Source organism: Staurois parvus, unplaced genomic scaffold (genome assembly GCF_062004578.1).
Source record: "Staurois parvus isolate SC_StPar_1 unplaced genomic scaffold, SC_StPar_1.0 ptg000145l, whole genome shotgun sequence".
NCBI lineage: Eukaryota > Metazoa > Chordata > Amphibia > Anura > Ranidae > Staurois > Staurois parvus.
Window position 1 is genome coordinate 18,594,906 of NW_028317941.1, and position 16,255 is coordinate 18,611,160.

Here is a 16,255-nt window from a genome sequence, read left to right on the forward strand (position 1 = left end):
ATGGATTGGCAGATTGGGGAGCATAATGGATCTGACTCTGATCCATTATGCTCAATCCACAGATCCGAACCATCCTGCGGAGATCGTTGGCTTTCTTTACAAGTTACCTTTTCGTGGAGCGGGTCCGATGTCACCCCGTATAGGTTGCATGCCGACGATCCCCGCAGGATGGATCGGCAGATTGGGGAGCATAATGGATCTGACTCTGATCCATTATGCTCAATCCGCAGATCCGAACCATCCTGCGGAGATCGTTGGCTTTCTTTACAAGTTACCTTTTCGTGGAGCGGGTCCGATGTCACCCCATATAGGTAGCATGCCGACGATCCCCGCAGGATGGATCGGATCTGCAGATTGGGGAGCATAATGGATCCGACTCTGATCCATTATGCTCAATCCGCAGATCCGAACCGTCCTGTGGGGATCGTCGGCATGCAACCTATATGGGGTGACACCGGACCTGCTCCACGAAAAAATAACTTGTAAAGAAAGCCGACGATCCCCGCAGGATGGATCGAATCTGCGGATTGGGGAGCATAATGGATCGGAGTCCGATCCATTATGCTCAATCCGCAGATCCAATCCATTCTGCGGGGATCGTCGGAGGGGGTGTCACCAAGTGTTATCGCACCTTGTGACACCAATCCTAGGGACGCCCCTGTACCAATATATACATTTTATACAATCATCCCATATTAAAATATATCTAAGCCCAAACATATAAAAAGTAAATGATTGTCACATCCATTTTTATTCTCAGGCCTTGTGCACACTGGGCTTTTTACAGCGGCTGTTTTTGGCTTCTGGTGTTTTTTCAACAGCCAGTAAACTCCCCAGCATGTTATCCTATGTGTCCATGCACACATAGTTTTTAATCAGTTTTTTTGGCAGGGGCATTTTCTGGCTGGGAAAAAAACCTAGAAATTTTGTAGCTGTAAGGCTCCATGTACACGGGATGTTTGCAAAACACTTCTGAACGATGGAAACTGCTGGAAAACGTAGGTTAAAAATCGTCTGTTTAGCCGCATTTGCATACCGCGTTTATGAGTGCTTGCGTTTAAAATCGTTTTTTTAAGATAACCTCAGGAGACCTTCCAAAATGCCCAGAATGCACTGAAAAACAGTAAAAAATTAACTATTTCAGATATTTTGAGAGAAATAGAGAGAAAGCAGTATTTGTTGAGATTAGCTGTCTTTTTTTTGTGGTGTTTGGATGTGTTCCAGCTCATTTCTGTGCAGAAATTATTGCAGCAGTGTCTAACTTATTTTCTTTCATGCAAAACCTCAAAGTATTTTGCTTTGCATGCATTTTTCATGATGAAAAAAGGCTCTGGACAGCATCTGGAAATGGAAGAAATAACGCGGTTAGCCATGTTTACAAGCGTTTGGCATTTGAAACGCTGATAAAATCTACTCTTGAACGCAAGCTTGGTGCATTAGAAAAACGACTGCAATCTCAACTGCCTGTGAACAATGATGTGTACATGGACACATAGGAAAACATTAGGGAGGGTTCAGGGGCTGCTGAAAAAAAAACGCAGCAAAGCTCCTTAATGTGAGTTTATCAGCTGCAGTGTACATGGAGCCTAAAAATGCTCCAACACTGATAAAAGCTGAAAAACACTGATGAAAGCTGAAGAATCCTAAAATAAATGCAGCTATCCACTGTTTATAAGTCTTTTTGAGCCTCTAGCTTTTGTGGGAGTATAATTTTGCTAATAAAAATGCTGACAACCGCTAAAAAAAAAAAAAGCTGAAAAAAGCTAATGCAAATATGTTAAAAAACACAACAAAACTCACATTTTTAATTCAGCATGCTACAGCTAATGCTACTGGCATTTTTATAATGTCCAGTGTGCATGAGGCCTAATGCCGATTTATCGCTCACACTAGTGTAGCATGTCCGCACAATCACACAATTTTTGCTCGAGTCCATGAAAACTGTATCGCACTTGCTGTGCCATTGTTACTGGTTCCCCAAACCCTCCAAGAAAGAAGCTCAGTTTTGCATGTACTAAAGTAGAAAATATATACAGCACAAAGCTCAAAAGGTGCGTGAGCTTCTTTGCCACATTTGTCACTTGTAGGCCAGCCCATTGAAACAAACCAACTGCTTGAAATATTGCAAAAGAGTGCAGAAAGGATGCAAAAAACATGTATTTTGCGCGACACCTGAAGCATGCTACAGTAGTGTGAATGGGTGCTTAAAGTGGTTGTAAACTCTTGCATATACCCACTGAAGTGAAAAGCCTCAGGTGATACATGAGATGAAATAACTCTTCCTATGGACTGTGAGTTGTACTTGTTTATCTGCATCCTCGTTCGCTATAGCAGGGGTTGGCAACCTTTGAAAGGTAAGGATCTACCTAAACAACATTAAAAAAAGTCTAAAGACCACCTGGGTGGGGCACCTTTTTTTTTTCCTTTTCTTTGAGAGAATGGTGTCAGTAGGGCAGTGGACAGTGTCAGTAGGGCAGTGGACAGTGTCAGTATAGCAGTGGATGTGTCAGTAGAGTAGTGCACGTGTCAGTAGGGTAGAGGTTGGTTGTCAGTCGGTAGAGCAGTGGATGGTGTCAGTTAATCGAGCAGTGGACAGTTTCAGTTAGTAGAGCAGTGGACAGTGTCAGTAGAGCAAGTAGACTTTGACAGTAGGGCAGAGGACAGTGTTAGTAGAGCAGTGGATGGTGTCATTAGGGCAGAGGCTGGTGCTAGTAGGGCAGTGGATGGTGCCAGTAGTGTTTTCTTTTTATATTGTTTAATTTTTTTTTTAAATTTCATTTAATATTTTTTTACAATTTTTATTAGGAGCCCTGTTTGGGGGCTTTGGTTGTTCATCTCTTGTCAAAGCCAGAAAAATTATTTAAAAAATTAAAGAGACATCGTAAAAATAATTAAAAAATTAAATAAATAAAAACGCGCCCCCGTCTCCCCCATGCTCACGTGCAAAGGTGAACACATGTAGGTCACGCACGCATATGTAAACAGGGTTCGTACCACACATACCACAAGTATGTCTTCAACAACTGAAGTATGAATAAGCACCAACGCGTTTCGTCTCTTGAATGGTATGAGTCTTTTTCAGGGGGATCAGGTGGTGGAATCTGCAACATAAATACATTTAAATACAAGACCAGCAAATAAAGCACTGGTCATGATATGATAAATAATGTATCAAATGACTCACAATTACACTCTTTCAGACCAGCGATGTACCTGTACATTGCTGGACTTCAGGTGGTTATACCGAGATAATGCCTGCAGCCGTAAGCGTCATCCCGGTATAATTTTTTAGAGCCAATGGTCAGCTTTTGTATAAATACATTACTAGCAGCTAGTTAACCACTTGATTGCTTTTACAAGCAGTGGAAGGGGGCGCACCCCCCCTCCCACCGCCTTCTGCAGCTCTCTCGGGCTCTCTCTTCCGTCAGCTGACCACAAAGGTAATCAGAGACCAGAAGGGCTCTGATCACCTCTGTGGTGTAAGAAACCGGAAGCAATGAGCATTCATAAACAGCGGCATTTTTAAATAGGGAAAGTATCTGATTACACCGAAGGCAGAGCAGAGATCTGGGGTCTAACAGACCTCAGATCTCTCTATAAAGAATACATGGCACTGCCTATTGTTATCACATGGGATATTTATATATTTTATCAATTTTTAAAAGCAGCGGTTGAAAAATAAATACTTAAAAAAAAATGCAAAGGCGAGCGCATGCGTTGGTTCCGCCCCCATGCAAACATCAGTCGTCCCACACATGTGAGGAATCACCAGAAATGTCAGACTGAGGGCAGTAATTCTAGCACGAGACCTCCTGTGTAAATCTAAAGTGGTAATGTGAAAGCTTTCAAAATGTCGCCTATGGATATTAAAATGTACGTTGGCTGTTGCCGGTGCATCGGCATGCGTCACATGTTTGGTATCTATTTACCCGGCGTGACATCATGTTTTAAATTTTACCAAACAGTTGGGTATTATATTGTGTATTTGAGCATTAAAATTGTTGGTTTTTTTTTAAATACATTGCGTTTGAAAAACTGCTGTGCAAATACTGTGCAACATAAAAAATTGCAACACCCACCAATTTATTCTCTAGGGCCTCTGCTTTAAAAATATATAATGTTTGGGTGTTCTAAGAAATTTTCTAGCAAAAAATACTGATTTTTAGACAAAAAGTGGCAGAAAATGCTTGGTCTTAAAGTGGTTAGCATAGAATAGGATGAGTGCATTTCCAAGACACAACCCAAGGTGTAAACCTGATATGACACAAAAGACGCCCAAAATGTCCACCTGAGAAAAATCAGCCCATCTCATAAACAAAAAATAGGCAAGTAAACAAAATATAACTTCAAATGTTGGTTTAGGCACCTTTAATGTATTTTGGTCTAATGGAGGCAACAATATATTCCCCCATGTATTTCTTATAGAATTTAATCAATTGAACCAAAGAAACATAAAAAATGCCAATTACGGACTTTAGAGGCACTGCATCAAAAATCACTTTATTGTTTAAATGTAGACCATCACATAACAATACATACAGATTACTCCGCTAAGGATGTAAGAGTCCCAAGAGGGGGTGAGGCATTTTATGCAGATTACAAAAACTCGTCAATAATGGTTAAAATTAATACAAAAATACCATAGCCTGGTAAAGTATTAAAGGACATAGATCAGATGTCAATGTTAGTAATCGCTCTGTAGTTACTCGACATGTTTCGCGAAAGTATTGCTTCTTCAGGAGTTACTACATAAAAGAAGGATTAAGCACAAGTATAACATGATATAACATAATATGATGTTATTAATTATTGGTTATGTGATGGCAGCACAGTAACTAAATGGTTAGCACTTCCACCTGGCAGTACTAAGGTCGTTGGTTCAAATCCCAGCCACGGCACCTCCTGCCTGGAGCTTTCATGTTCTCCCTGTGCCTGTTTGGGTTTCCTCCGGGTGCTCCAATTTCCTCCCACACTCCAAAGACATGCTGCTAGGTTAATTGGCTCCTGTCTAAATTGTCCCTAGTATGTATGTGTATGTATGAATGTAAGTTAGGGACCTTAGATTATATGCCCCTTGAGGGTTAGGGACTGATGTGAATGTACAATATATATATATGTAAAGTGCTGTGTAAATTGACGGTGCTATACAAGTACCTTAAATAAATAAATATGATTCCATAAATACCTTGTGGTATCAGCTACAAAGCAGAAGGTGTGTCAGGATAGATGGTAATAACGCATGGAACAACCACGTGTCAGACAAGTCAGCAGGGGGATCACACAAGGATGATAGTACACTAAGCAATCCTTGAAAGGGGGGTCTTTATTCTAAAAAAGGTATATAAACCATGAAATAAGTACACCCTTAACCCAAAATGAAAGGTAGCAATTATAATAAAGGTAAAAGATGTGTTGTGCTAACCTTCCGAACTTGAAGACTGCAAAACATGATATTATTGTTGATTTTAAACTTTAAAATATTCCCTGAAGTAAACAATGCAGAAAAGGTAATGTTAAGGCCTCAGGAGATTCCACTCAGCCAAAATAGTCACTGGTCAGCATTTGTAAAATCTAAAAGGATCAAAAAGAAGGGGAGGGAGAAAGAATTACTAAAAATTCTTATTGGGACGGGTATTTAGACATATTACCATGTGTATTAAGGCCCATCAATGTATAAATCACTCCAATATCGAGTGGTAAAAACTGTACCAACCTTGTTAGGTTACAGAACAGAGGAAACGCTACAAGGAAATACAGCCAATATGATAGTGTAGATCAAGATCAAATCAGGCATATGGGATAACTAATCCAACTCATGTCTGCAAAGTAGAGTAAAAGAATCACCAAGGTTCAAAAATATGTAAAAGATAGTATGTATCTTGTATACGGGCGGCACAGTGGCTTAGTGGTTAGCACTTCTGCCTTGTAGTAATTGGGTCACGGGTTCAATTCCCAACCATGGCGCCGCCTCCTGCATGGAATTTGCATGTTCTCCCTGTGTTTGCGTGGGTTTCCTCCGGTACGCTGGTTTCCTCTCACACTCCAAAGACACATTGGTAGGTTACCTGACTCCTGTCTAAATTGTCCTAGTTTCATCCCTGGCCATGCAGGATCTCCTGCATGGTAGGGGTTGGGGAAAGACCTGGCAACCTACCCTGTAAAATAATTGAAAAAGAGAATTAATGGAAAAGGTTGCTTGTGAGTGACAGTCCATGCAATCGCCAAGGGTCTGATACGACTGAATAGATAGATAGATCTTGCACACATAAACTGAAAGTTTCAATACCTGGCCAGTCCCACCTAAAGCACCTCCTGTTATAGGGGCCCACACAGGGCTGATTCAAGGACCAGACTGTCTGTGATGGTAATGTCAAGGGTAGGATCCCACCACTCTCAGTCCTGCTATAGCTGCAGGATTGAGATAGGCAGCTCCCTCTTATGGGACGCCAGCAGTGTCGTGCTAGGGCATGTGACATCGCCAAGGACGGCGGCGCATGTGCACCACGGCACGTCCCCGCCACCATGAAGGGCAGGACCATGCCACGAGTAATGTACGCACGTAGAGGTAGCCAGACGTTGCCCGGTCGTGGCACATAGGAGCCTGATATATGCCCTCACAGTTTTTCACTCTGTGTTGGGTATGTTTTTTCATCTTATAGAGTTTAATTCTTTCCACAAAAGTTTAAAAAGTATCAGCAATGTCAGCCAAAGGCAGTGGTTGGAGAGGTTGATGAAAGCTTAGCTGTCAATTTTTGGCAAGAGTCAGCATTTGCATTTTTAGCTGCTTAAGCGACGTGTTTTGCAGAAAGAAGAACAGAGGAGTTCCCTTTATTGACAAAAACTGTGCTAGTCTTCAAATCTGGAGTCAACGGCTCCTGTGACTACGATTATGCTTCCACTTTTTATTGTGGAATGACCGCTGAGCGTCACCAGTAAACCACCACTGAAAATGTTCAATCATTTTTGCTGTTGATACTAAGAAGCAGGGCTAAAGCAATTATGATTTGTGACATCAGCTCATCAAAGTTTCATACAAGTCTGCGGAAGACCATTTTTAGGAAAGATTGCATGTAGTGGTAAGAGATTCGCCTTACGCTTGCATGATGGGGAAGCGTGCTGTCCAAGCTTTCTGACCTGACCTCGCATTTTTCAGCTCAACATGGGAAAAACAAATGTCCCTTGTCTTTAACAAACAAAAACTGGATCCAGATGAAAAGCTAACATTGTTTAAGACGGCCACATCTGTTCATCCCTACATCAAGCACTCCCCTATGTAGGAGGTCTGCAAGAAAAAAAAACATCTCACCCAAGGACTAAATGGTTGTTAAAGTGTCAAAGGAATCATCTCTCCCAGGGACTAACAGACAGATAAAGTGGTATTAAACCAAAAACCACAAATGTACTATACAGTATTGCAGCTTCATTAGATGTGGTGGCTGCATTAGTTTTTATTTCTTTGGCTTTTTTCCTCTCTGTTTTCACCTGGTGATCTAGCCAGTAATACACCTCCTGTATTAGTGAGATACTACTCTGCACAGGAGGCACAGCAGCATTGTCAGTCTGTGGGGAAAGGGTAGTGTTATTATTATTATTATTATACAGGATTTATATAGCACCAACAGTTTGTTCAGCGCTTTACAATATAATGTTAAATGTATTAGCAGATTTAAATATACTAACAAATGGAAGCCAAACTGCAGTTCACACTTTATAATCAGTTACAGAAAACCGTTTTTCTCCTTTTGGGATAAAGGTTTTACATGAATAAATAAAAACAGTGTTGAATGTCAGTGTTAAATTGTTTGTCCTATCCATGTAAACTGATGAATTCTGCTGGAGAGCTTGTGCTTTTGAAAAACAACAGATCTGGTAGCAGGATGATTAGATGAAAATAGAAGAAAGAAAGCCTACAAAAGAAAATGAAATGGTAAGCTGCAATATAATATGTCTGCTTTTGTGTTTAATACTGCTTTAATGTGATCAAGGACAAACCTCCATAAGGACTAACGATTTCTATTAAACAGGATTTACAATATATAGCTGTATATATATATATATAGTTTGAGCAGAGCTTTACAAAATAAAGGGAGATTACAATACAATTCAGGAGGGTTAGGAGGGTCCTGTTTATGAGAGCTTCCAACCTAAAGCCTTGGCTCCCAACGAGCAGCCCACTGGCTACATGTAGCCCATCACCACCCAGCATGCAGCCTGCTGGGCTCCAGACCTTTAGCCTGGGTTTACACTTCTGCCGTGCGGCATATCGCATGTGATTTGCACAGGAACCGCACCGCATTCCTGTGCACATCACATGTGAATTCTGTGCGGTGCGATTGGAGCCATACATTTTGTATGGCTCCAATCGCACCGCATCCACACCAAAAAGGACCCTTTTTTTGGTCCACACTAGAATCAGATTGCATGGGTATTCACACCTATGCGATCCGATTCTGCACATTGCACACCCTTTTGCGCACCGATTTCGGCATGTTGTTAACTTAACATATACACCCGCAGTATTTTGCATGAAAGGGGTGCGATTGTGATGCGGTGCTGAATTCGCACAGAAACCGGCGCAAATTCCGCACTGCATCAGTGTGAACCCAGGCTCAATCAGATATGAATCATGCTGAGTGACAACCGGTGCGAATTCCGCACTGCATCAGTGTGAACCCAGGCTCAATCAGATATGACGCATGGTGAGTGACAACCGGTGCGAATTCCGCACTGCATCAGTGTGAACCCAGGCTCAATCAAATATGACGCATGCTGAGTGACAACCGGTGCGAATTCCGCACTGCATCAGTGTGAACCCAGGCTCAATCAGATATGAAGCATGCTGAGTGACAACCGGTGCGAATTCCACACTGCATCAGTGTGAACCAAGGCTCAATCAGATATGAAGCATGCTGAGTGACAACCGGTGCGAATTCCGCACTGTATCAGTGTGAACCCAGGCTCAATCAGATATGACGCATGCTGAGTGACAACCGGTGCGAATTCCGCACTGCATCAGTGTGAACCCAGGCTCAATCAGATATGACGCATGCTGAGTGACAGTGGTCCAGCGGGCTTTGGCTCAGGCAGCAGGCAATGTTAGCACAATGCAGAACATTGCTATAACACTTGTTTACATTGTAGGTGCCTCAAGAGATAGGGTGCTCACTGAGTAACCCTGTCACCTGGTTTGCTTCTCCCTGTATTTCAGGAGACCCCCAACATCCCAACTAAGTGACAGCAGAGACAATTCGCTGTCCTGCACTGCCTGGCACCAGCTGCCTCCCCTAATTAGCCAAAAGACAAGAAAAAAAAACTTTCTGGGTGCAGCTCCCCCCTCAGCCCCCCCCCCCCCCTACACTTACCTGAGCCCTATCTCACTCCAGCAATGTGAACAAGAGTCACGGCTCTCCTGGGTCTCTCCCTCTCCTCATTGGCTCACACAGGAGCAGGAGCTATTGGTTCCTGCTGCTGTCAATCACTGCCAGTGAGCTGATGAGGGGAAAATGGGGCATTGTCCACTCACAGGAGTGCGGCTCAGGAGCGAGCCTGCTTGGGTACCCCCATAGCAAGAGGCTTGCCATTGGGGGGCACTCGGCTAGGGGAGGGGACAGGACCACCGGGGACGGGGAAGAGGATCACGGCTGCTCTGTGCAAAACAATTGCACATAGCAGGTAAGTATAACATGTGTAGCACTAACCCTTTGAAGGCTCTGGATATTATTTGGGGCCCCCTTAAGCTCTGGACGACCAGGCAACACACAGTCAGTAATACAGTCCTTGAGCTGGTTTTTAGTTGTTATTATTGAGGGGTTAACAACTTGGATGGGGTCTAGGGGTATATAGGATGCCCAAGGAACTGCAAATTTGAGGACAAACTTCTTAGCAACCTGTACACTGTAGAAAAAGATGTGGATCCAGAAAAAATAGCACTGTCTTGTTAAGGAGCACTAACGTCCCCTTGGTGTACCTCCTCAGACCCCAGATGCATCCTTCCTCTTCACCCAGCTGCATTGAGAGTATCCCTGGGCAAATGATTCCAAGATCTAGCAATTAAGTAGTCTCGGATGAGAACTAATTGGGTCTTGCACCTTACCGCCCTCTCCCTTTATCTGGCCCAGGGGGTGTAGAAGTACTCACACTATCCTGTCCAGTCAGTGTGGTGGGTTGGTAGCTGCTTTCAGGCCTTTCGCTGGGCTGGCTTCTTCCTTGCTGCACAGGCTCCACCACATGGCCAGCGGATTGGCCACGTTCCCTCAAACATTCAGATCTGGGCCTCCTCCCCTCCACAGCCCCTCTTCCAGAAAGTTCTCTGAGTTTCTGAAAGGGTGGGAGGGCTTCGGGAGCCCTGACCTGTAGAGCCTCCCGGCCTGTACTGAGGTGCACTCACTACTCAACTCCCAGGCTGAGTAATCCCAGACTGCTACCCAGCCTCTCTCTAACGAAATCCTATCTAGCTAAGCTAGAAGGTGTTACATCTGTTTGTTATTTAAAAAAAATTCCAACTTTTAGAATCACTTTAATGTTTCTTTTCATATCCCAGGAGAGCTGCCACAGGACATGTACCGAATCACCTTTCCATTTGTTCATAGACATAGTTTTCTGAATATAATCCATGGAATGTCACTGTGTACCATCACCGCTTTTATCAACATGCAATAAAGCTGATCAATACATGTTACAATATAACTGAAAAATAAATATGTGTCGGGCCCAAGATGTATTAATAACAATTGCACAAGGTTGTATGAAACTGTGTTTGGAAATCATTATATATAGAAGATTTAACTTTACAATCATTCCATCAAATTTTACTAAACTGGCCACCTTACAATGTACAATCCTCCTTTGTAATGGCACCTGCAGAGCATATGCATTATCTGTTACTATAACAGTCAGTTTGCATGGCATTCAAAATAATTGGCACCACCAAATACTGTACGCACAACTGTGCACAGGTTATCATGCCTCGCAGTAACACATGGTAAGACATATATTTTACCACACGTTAAAGGCTAAGTTCAGTTTTTTTTTCCAAATTCCAGCTCCCCTTTGTACCAATATACCATTAATGTACCTCTGTTGTAGAAAAAGAAAAACTTTCTTTGGTTTTTAGAACAAGGCCTTACCTTAACCCCTGTTGTTTTCAAAACTTGTGAAAACTTCATGACTTCCTAGTAGGTAGATGTGAGACCTGAAAACAAGTAACACACAGTAAGCAGTTCACCAGCTGACCTTGTTAGCACACATACACCAGAGGTGGGCAACTGTGGCCCTCCAGCTGTTGGTGAACTACAAGTCCCATCATGCCTCTGCCTTTGGGAGTCATGCTTGTAACTGTCAGTTTTGCAATGCCTCATGGGACTTGTAGTTCTACAACAGCTGGAGGGCCACAGTTGCCCACCCCTGCCCTACACCCATCAACTATGTTTGTACTTTATCCTCGGCATCCCTCCAGACAGACCTGGGCCGCATACTAAACTCTCTGGGGTCGCATCTGGACTGGTGTAGTGCATGGGCCTGCCTGATTGGATACAGAGTGAATGAATAGATAGGTGGGTCCTCCTATTCCATACTTTTGGCAAATCTAAAGTATCCAATCAGGCAGGACCTTGCACTGGAATAAGCCAGGAAAAATATGCCAGCAGCTACAAGGCACCTCGTGGGCATCAGATCATTGGAAAAGAGGTAAATCGTTTTTACTTTATTACTGCTTTAAAGGATAAGTTCCCCGTTTGGACAAAAATAATAAATGTACATTTTTTTTGTAGGTTAAAAAAATGTGAATTTATGATTTTTGTACAAAGGAGCCTGTAAAGCAAGGTACCTCAAACTATGGCCCATAGAACGGATACAGCCTGCCAAAAATATTTATCCGGCCCGCTGGAACAAAAAAACCCGGCGCCGGCCAGCAAGTAGCTAGACTGCTCGCTGGATCCTCGGCCATGAGGACCCAGCGAGCGGCAGCCTGGAAGACTAGGATTTCACCTGCTGCAGCCAGACCAACAGGAGAGGAGGAGCGCACACCAGGCACCATGTACAGTGCATTGTGGTGTCCAGTGTATAAGTGTACAGTGCATTAGAGTACAGTGCATTGCGGTGTCCAGTGTGTCAGTGTACAGTGTGTTACAGTACAGTGCATTGCAGTGTCCAGTGTGTCAGTGTACAGTGCGTTACAGTACAGTGCATTGGGGTGTCCAGTGCGTTACAGTGTACAGTGCATTACGGTTTCCAGTGCATTACAGTGTGCAGTGCTTTGCGGTGTCCAGTGTATCAGAGTAGAGTGTGTTACAGTGTACAGTGCATTGCGGTGACAAGTGCATTACAGAGTCCAGTGCATTACAGTGTGCAGTGCTTTGCGGTGTCCAGTGTATCAGAGTACAGTTTGTTACAGTGTACAGTGCATTGTGGTGACAAGTGCATTACAGAGTCCAGTGCATTACAGTGTACAGTGCATTGCGGGTTTCCAGTGCGTTACTGTGTACAGTGCATTGCAATGCCAAATGCATTACAGTGTACAGTGCATATTGGTGTCCAGTGCGTTACAGTGTACAGTGCATTGTGGTATCCAGTGCATTACAGTGTACAGTGCATTGCGGTGTCCAGTGCGTTACAGTGTACAGTGCATATTGGTGTCCAGTGTGTTACAGTGTACAGTGCATTGTGGTATCCAGTGCGTTACAGTGTACAGTGCATATTGGTGTCCAGTGCATTACAGTGTACAGTGCATTGCGGTATCCAGTGCATTACAGTGTACAGGGCATTGCGGTGTCCAGTGCGTTACAGAGTACAGTGCATTGCGGTGTCCACTGCGTTACAGAGTACAGTGCATTGCGGTTTCCAGTGCATTACAGAGTACAGTGCATTGCGGTGTCCAGTGTGTTACAGTGTACAGAGCATTGCGGTTTCCAGTGCGTTACAGAGTACAGTGCATTGCGGTGTCCAGTGCGTTACAGTGTACAGTGCATTGCGGTGTCCAGTGCGTTACAGTGTACAGTGTATTGCTGTGTCCAGTGCTTTACAGTGTACAGTGCATTGCGGTGTCCACTGCATTACAGAGTACAGTGCATTGTGGTTTCCAGTGCACAGTGCATTGCGGTTTCCAGTGCATTACAGAGTACAGTGCATTGAGGTGTCCAGTGCGTTACAGTGTACAGTGCATTGCGGTTTCCAGTGCGTTACAGAGTACAGTGCATTGCGGTGTCCAGTGCGTTACAGTGTACAGTGCATTGCGGTGTCCAGTGCGTTACAGTGTACAGTGCATTGCGGTGTCCAGTGCATTACAGTGTACAGTGCATTGCGGTTTCCAGTGTATTACAGTGTACAGTGAATTTTAAGTATTGTATTGTTTTTTCCTGCTTTTTGCACTACAAATAAGATATGTGCGGTGTGCATATTGTTTTCAAACTATAGTCCGGCCCCCCAACAGTGTGACGGTCCCCTGTATAAAAAGTTTAAGGACCCCTGCTATAAAGCATTGCACCAGTTATTAATAGATCACTGATGTCATGCAGGTCTCCTGCAGACCTGTCAGAATATCTGCTTGCTGTACAGGATGTATGAACAAGCAGATATTCTAACAGGAAGCTTCAATGAACTACCACAGTGCTCCACAGTGCCATGGTAGTTCATTGAAAACTACAAGCCAACAGCCGCTAAGGCTGCTGGAATTTGAAGGCACTCATTCACACAACACTGTGAATGAGTGACACAGCAGTATGGGCGGAGCCCCGTACTATCTGTCGGGGGTTGGGCGGGTGCGGCTATGGGACCATTACATGTTCCACCCTAAAAACGGGTGAACTTATCCTTTAAGCGATCATGTAGACATCACAGGCCAACACACATTTTGGTGCCTTGAATGTTAGACCTGTTCCTGGGTATATCTGACCCGCTGATTCCAAAAATTACAATTTTTCTCTATCTGCTCTAGTTTTTGAGATACAGCATGAATGCCATATACCACACTTGACTCTGGTCACCCATCAGCCAATGGTGAGTGTAGCAAAACTGAGATAACAATGGGAGGGTCCTAAAACTTGAGCCTATGTAAAGAGTACAGGGCTGGAAATTATGTGACATACATACTGCAGGGCTCTAGGTTGGGTAACATACATACTGCAGGGCTCTAGGTTGGGTATCATACATACTGCAGGGCTCTAGGTTGGGTAACATAAATACTGCAGGGCTCTAGGTTGGGTAACATACATACTGCAGGGCTCTAGGTTGGGTAACATACATACTGCAGGGCTCTTTGTTGGGTAACATACATACTGCAGGGCTCTAGGTTGGGTAACATACATACTGCAGGGCTCTTTGTTGGGTAACATACATACTGCAGGGCTCTAGGTTGGGTAATATACACAGTGCAGGGCCCTAGGTTGGGTAACATACACACTGCAGGGCCCTAGGTTGGGTAACATACACAGTGCAGGGCCCTAGGTTGGGAAACATACACACTGCAGGGCCCTAGGTTTGGTAACATACACAGTGCAGGGCCCTAGGTTGGGTAACATACATACTGCAGGGCTCTAGGTTGGGTAACATACACACTGCAGGGCTCTAGGTTGGGTAACATACATACTGCAGTGCTCTAGGTTGGGTAACATACATACTGCAGTGCTCTAGGTTGGGTAACATACATACTTCAGGGCTCTAGGTTGGGTAACACACATACTGCAGGGCTCTAGGTTGGGTAATATACATACTGCAGGGTTTTGGTAAGGCGCATAATGCAGGGGTCTGGTGTGGATAACGTACATACTGCAATGGAAAATGTTGTTTTGTTTCATTTTCATCTGTTAAGTAAATCATTTTGTTTCTTGGTGGTATCTTTGAAAAGAAAAAATGTCCCGGCATTAGTGGTGTCACTGGAAGGAAACAAGGGAAGGTGTAGGGCTGAGTTGTCCCCTACTCTCTGTGTGCCAACAATTGACACCTGGGGCTGCCTGAGGCCCTAAGCCCTGGTTCACATATGTGCGTTCTTGTGGGCCAAGAGCCCATTCAGTTGAATGGACTCCCATGCCCCGTGACACACAGGGGAGAAGTCCCTGCACTACTTTGGAAACCGCAGCCCGCATGGAAACTGAGGTTCTTAGTGCGGTTGCGATTTCCAGTGCGGGCGGTGTGCCATTAATGGCAGCCGCCCGCGGGTCCACATTCCTCTGTACGGGTGGATCAGCAGCGGCACCACTAGCACAGATGTGAACCAGGGGTTACTCCCCAGCAGAACCATGCTGAGACTGAGGTGTGTTCTTAGTCTCAGCGCTGGCTCTCATCTGCCCCTAGCATGCTGATATTGGAAGGTGGAGGAGGAATCTCCCAGTGCACCCCCCAACACAAAATTACACCCTAGCATATGCCCTTTTTGCCCCCCCACCCCCACCCATACTGGCCCTGCATACACACATACTGTATACACAACATACATACACACTGCATACACATACATGCAACATACATTACACGCACTGCATACATAGTCAAACATTTACTGTACCTCTCTGGCAGGGGTGGACTGACCATTCGAGCACACTGCCCGAGGGCCCGGGGACAGTAGGGGGCCCCATGAAATGCCCCGGTACCTTTTATAGGCTTTTTTTGGGTGTGCTTTGAGTGTGGGCAAGGACACAGGGGCCCCATGATCCCCTATTGCCCGGGGGCCCCATGAGTTGTCAGTCCGCCCCTGCTCTCTGGTGGCTTTTTCAGTGCCCCGTATCCCCGGTCCTGCCAGTGACATTTGTTTCCACCCTGGAGGCCACCCTGTAATTGGAGAACTCTGGCTCTGAATGAGTAAAGGATGTGTTGGATCTCTGCAGGGAGATCACTGAAACTTCCCCCAAAAGAGCATAAGTCCTTTGAAGTATGTTGGCAGTGGACGTGGATTGTGACATTCATCTGCACCTCCTCTGATCACAGAACACCTCGCATTCTGTGAAAGGTATGCAAAGCTTTTTCTGAATGGAGGAGGTACCAAGCAAGCGACCTCCTGTGGAATCTGTACTACAGCCGGATCTACAGATCTCAGCACTCCATGTTCAGGAGACTTTGAGCTGAATAAAAGCAAAAGACCTATGGCCCATTCACAAAGCCATACTGATCCGCATGCCCGTGAGTAGGGTCCGTGTATTGGAGCATCAGGCTATCGAGGGGGCATGTTGAGATGCTGAGCCAGCTGCAGGTCAGGCATCTGGGCAGATCTTGACATTATTGCTCCCTTGGACAGGTGTCTTTTATACAAGTAACAAAATTAGATTAC

The 16,255-nt window shown here is 44.5% G+C and overlaps 1 long non-coding RNA gene across 1 annotated transcript in view; it reads right to left on the reverse strand.

Annotated features, from left to right (window-relative positions):
* LOC149464954 (uncharacterized) overlaps positions 1-11,193 on the reverse strand; it is a 152,636-nt gene extending 141,443 nt beyond the window's left edge. The window contains exon 1 of the long non-coding RNA XR_016312279.1: positions 11,127-11,193. This is a non-coding gene — a long non-coding RNA (uncharacterized LOC149464954). The remainder of the gene's footprint in view (positions 1-11,126) is intronic.
* Positions 11,194-16,255: the final 5,062 nt, after the last annotated feature.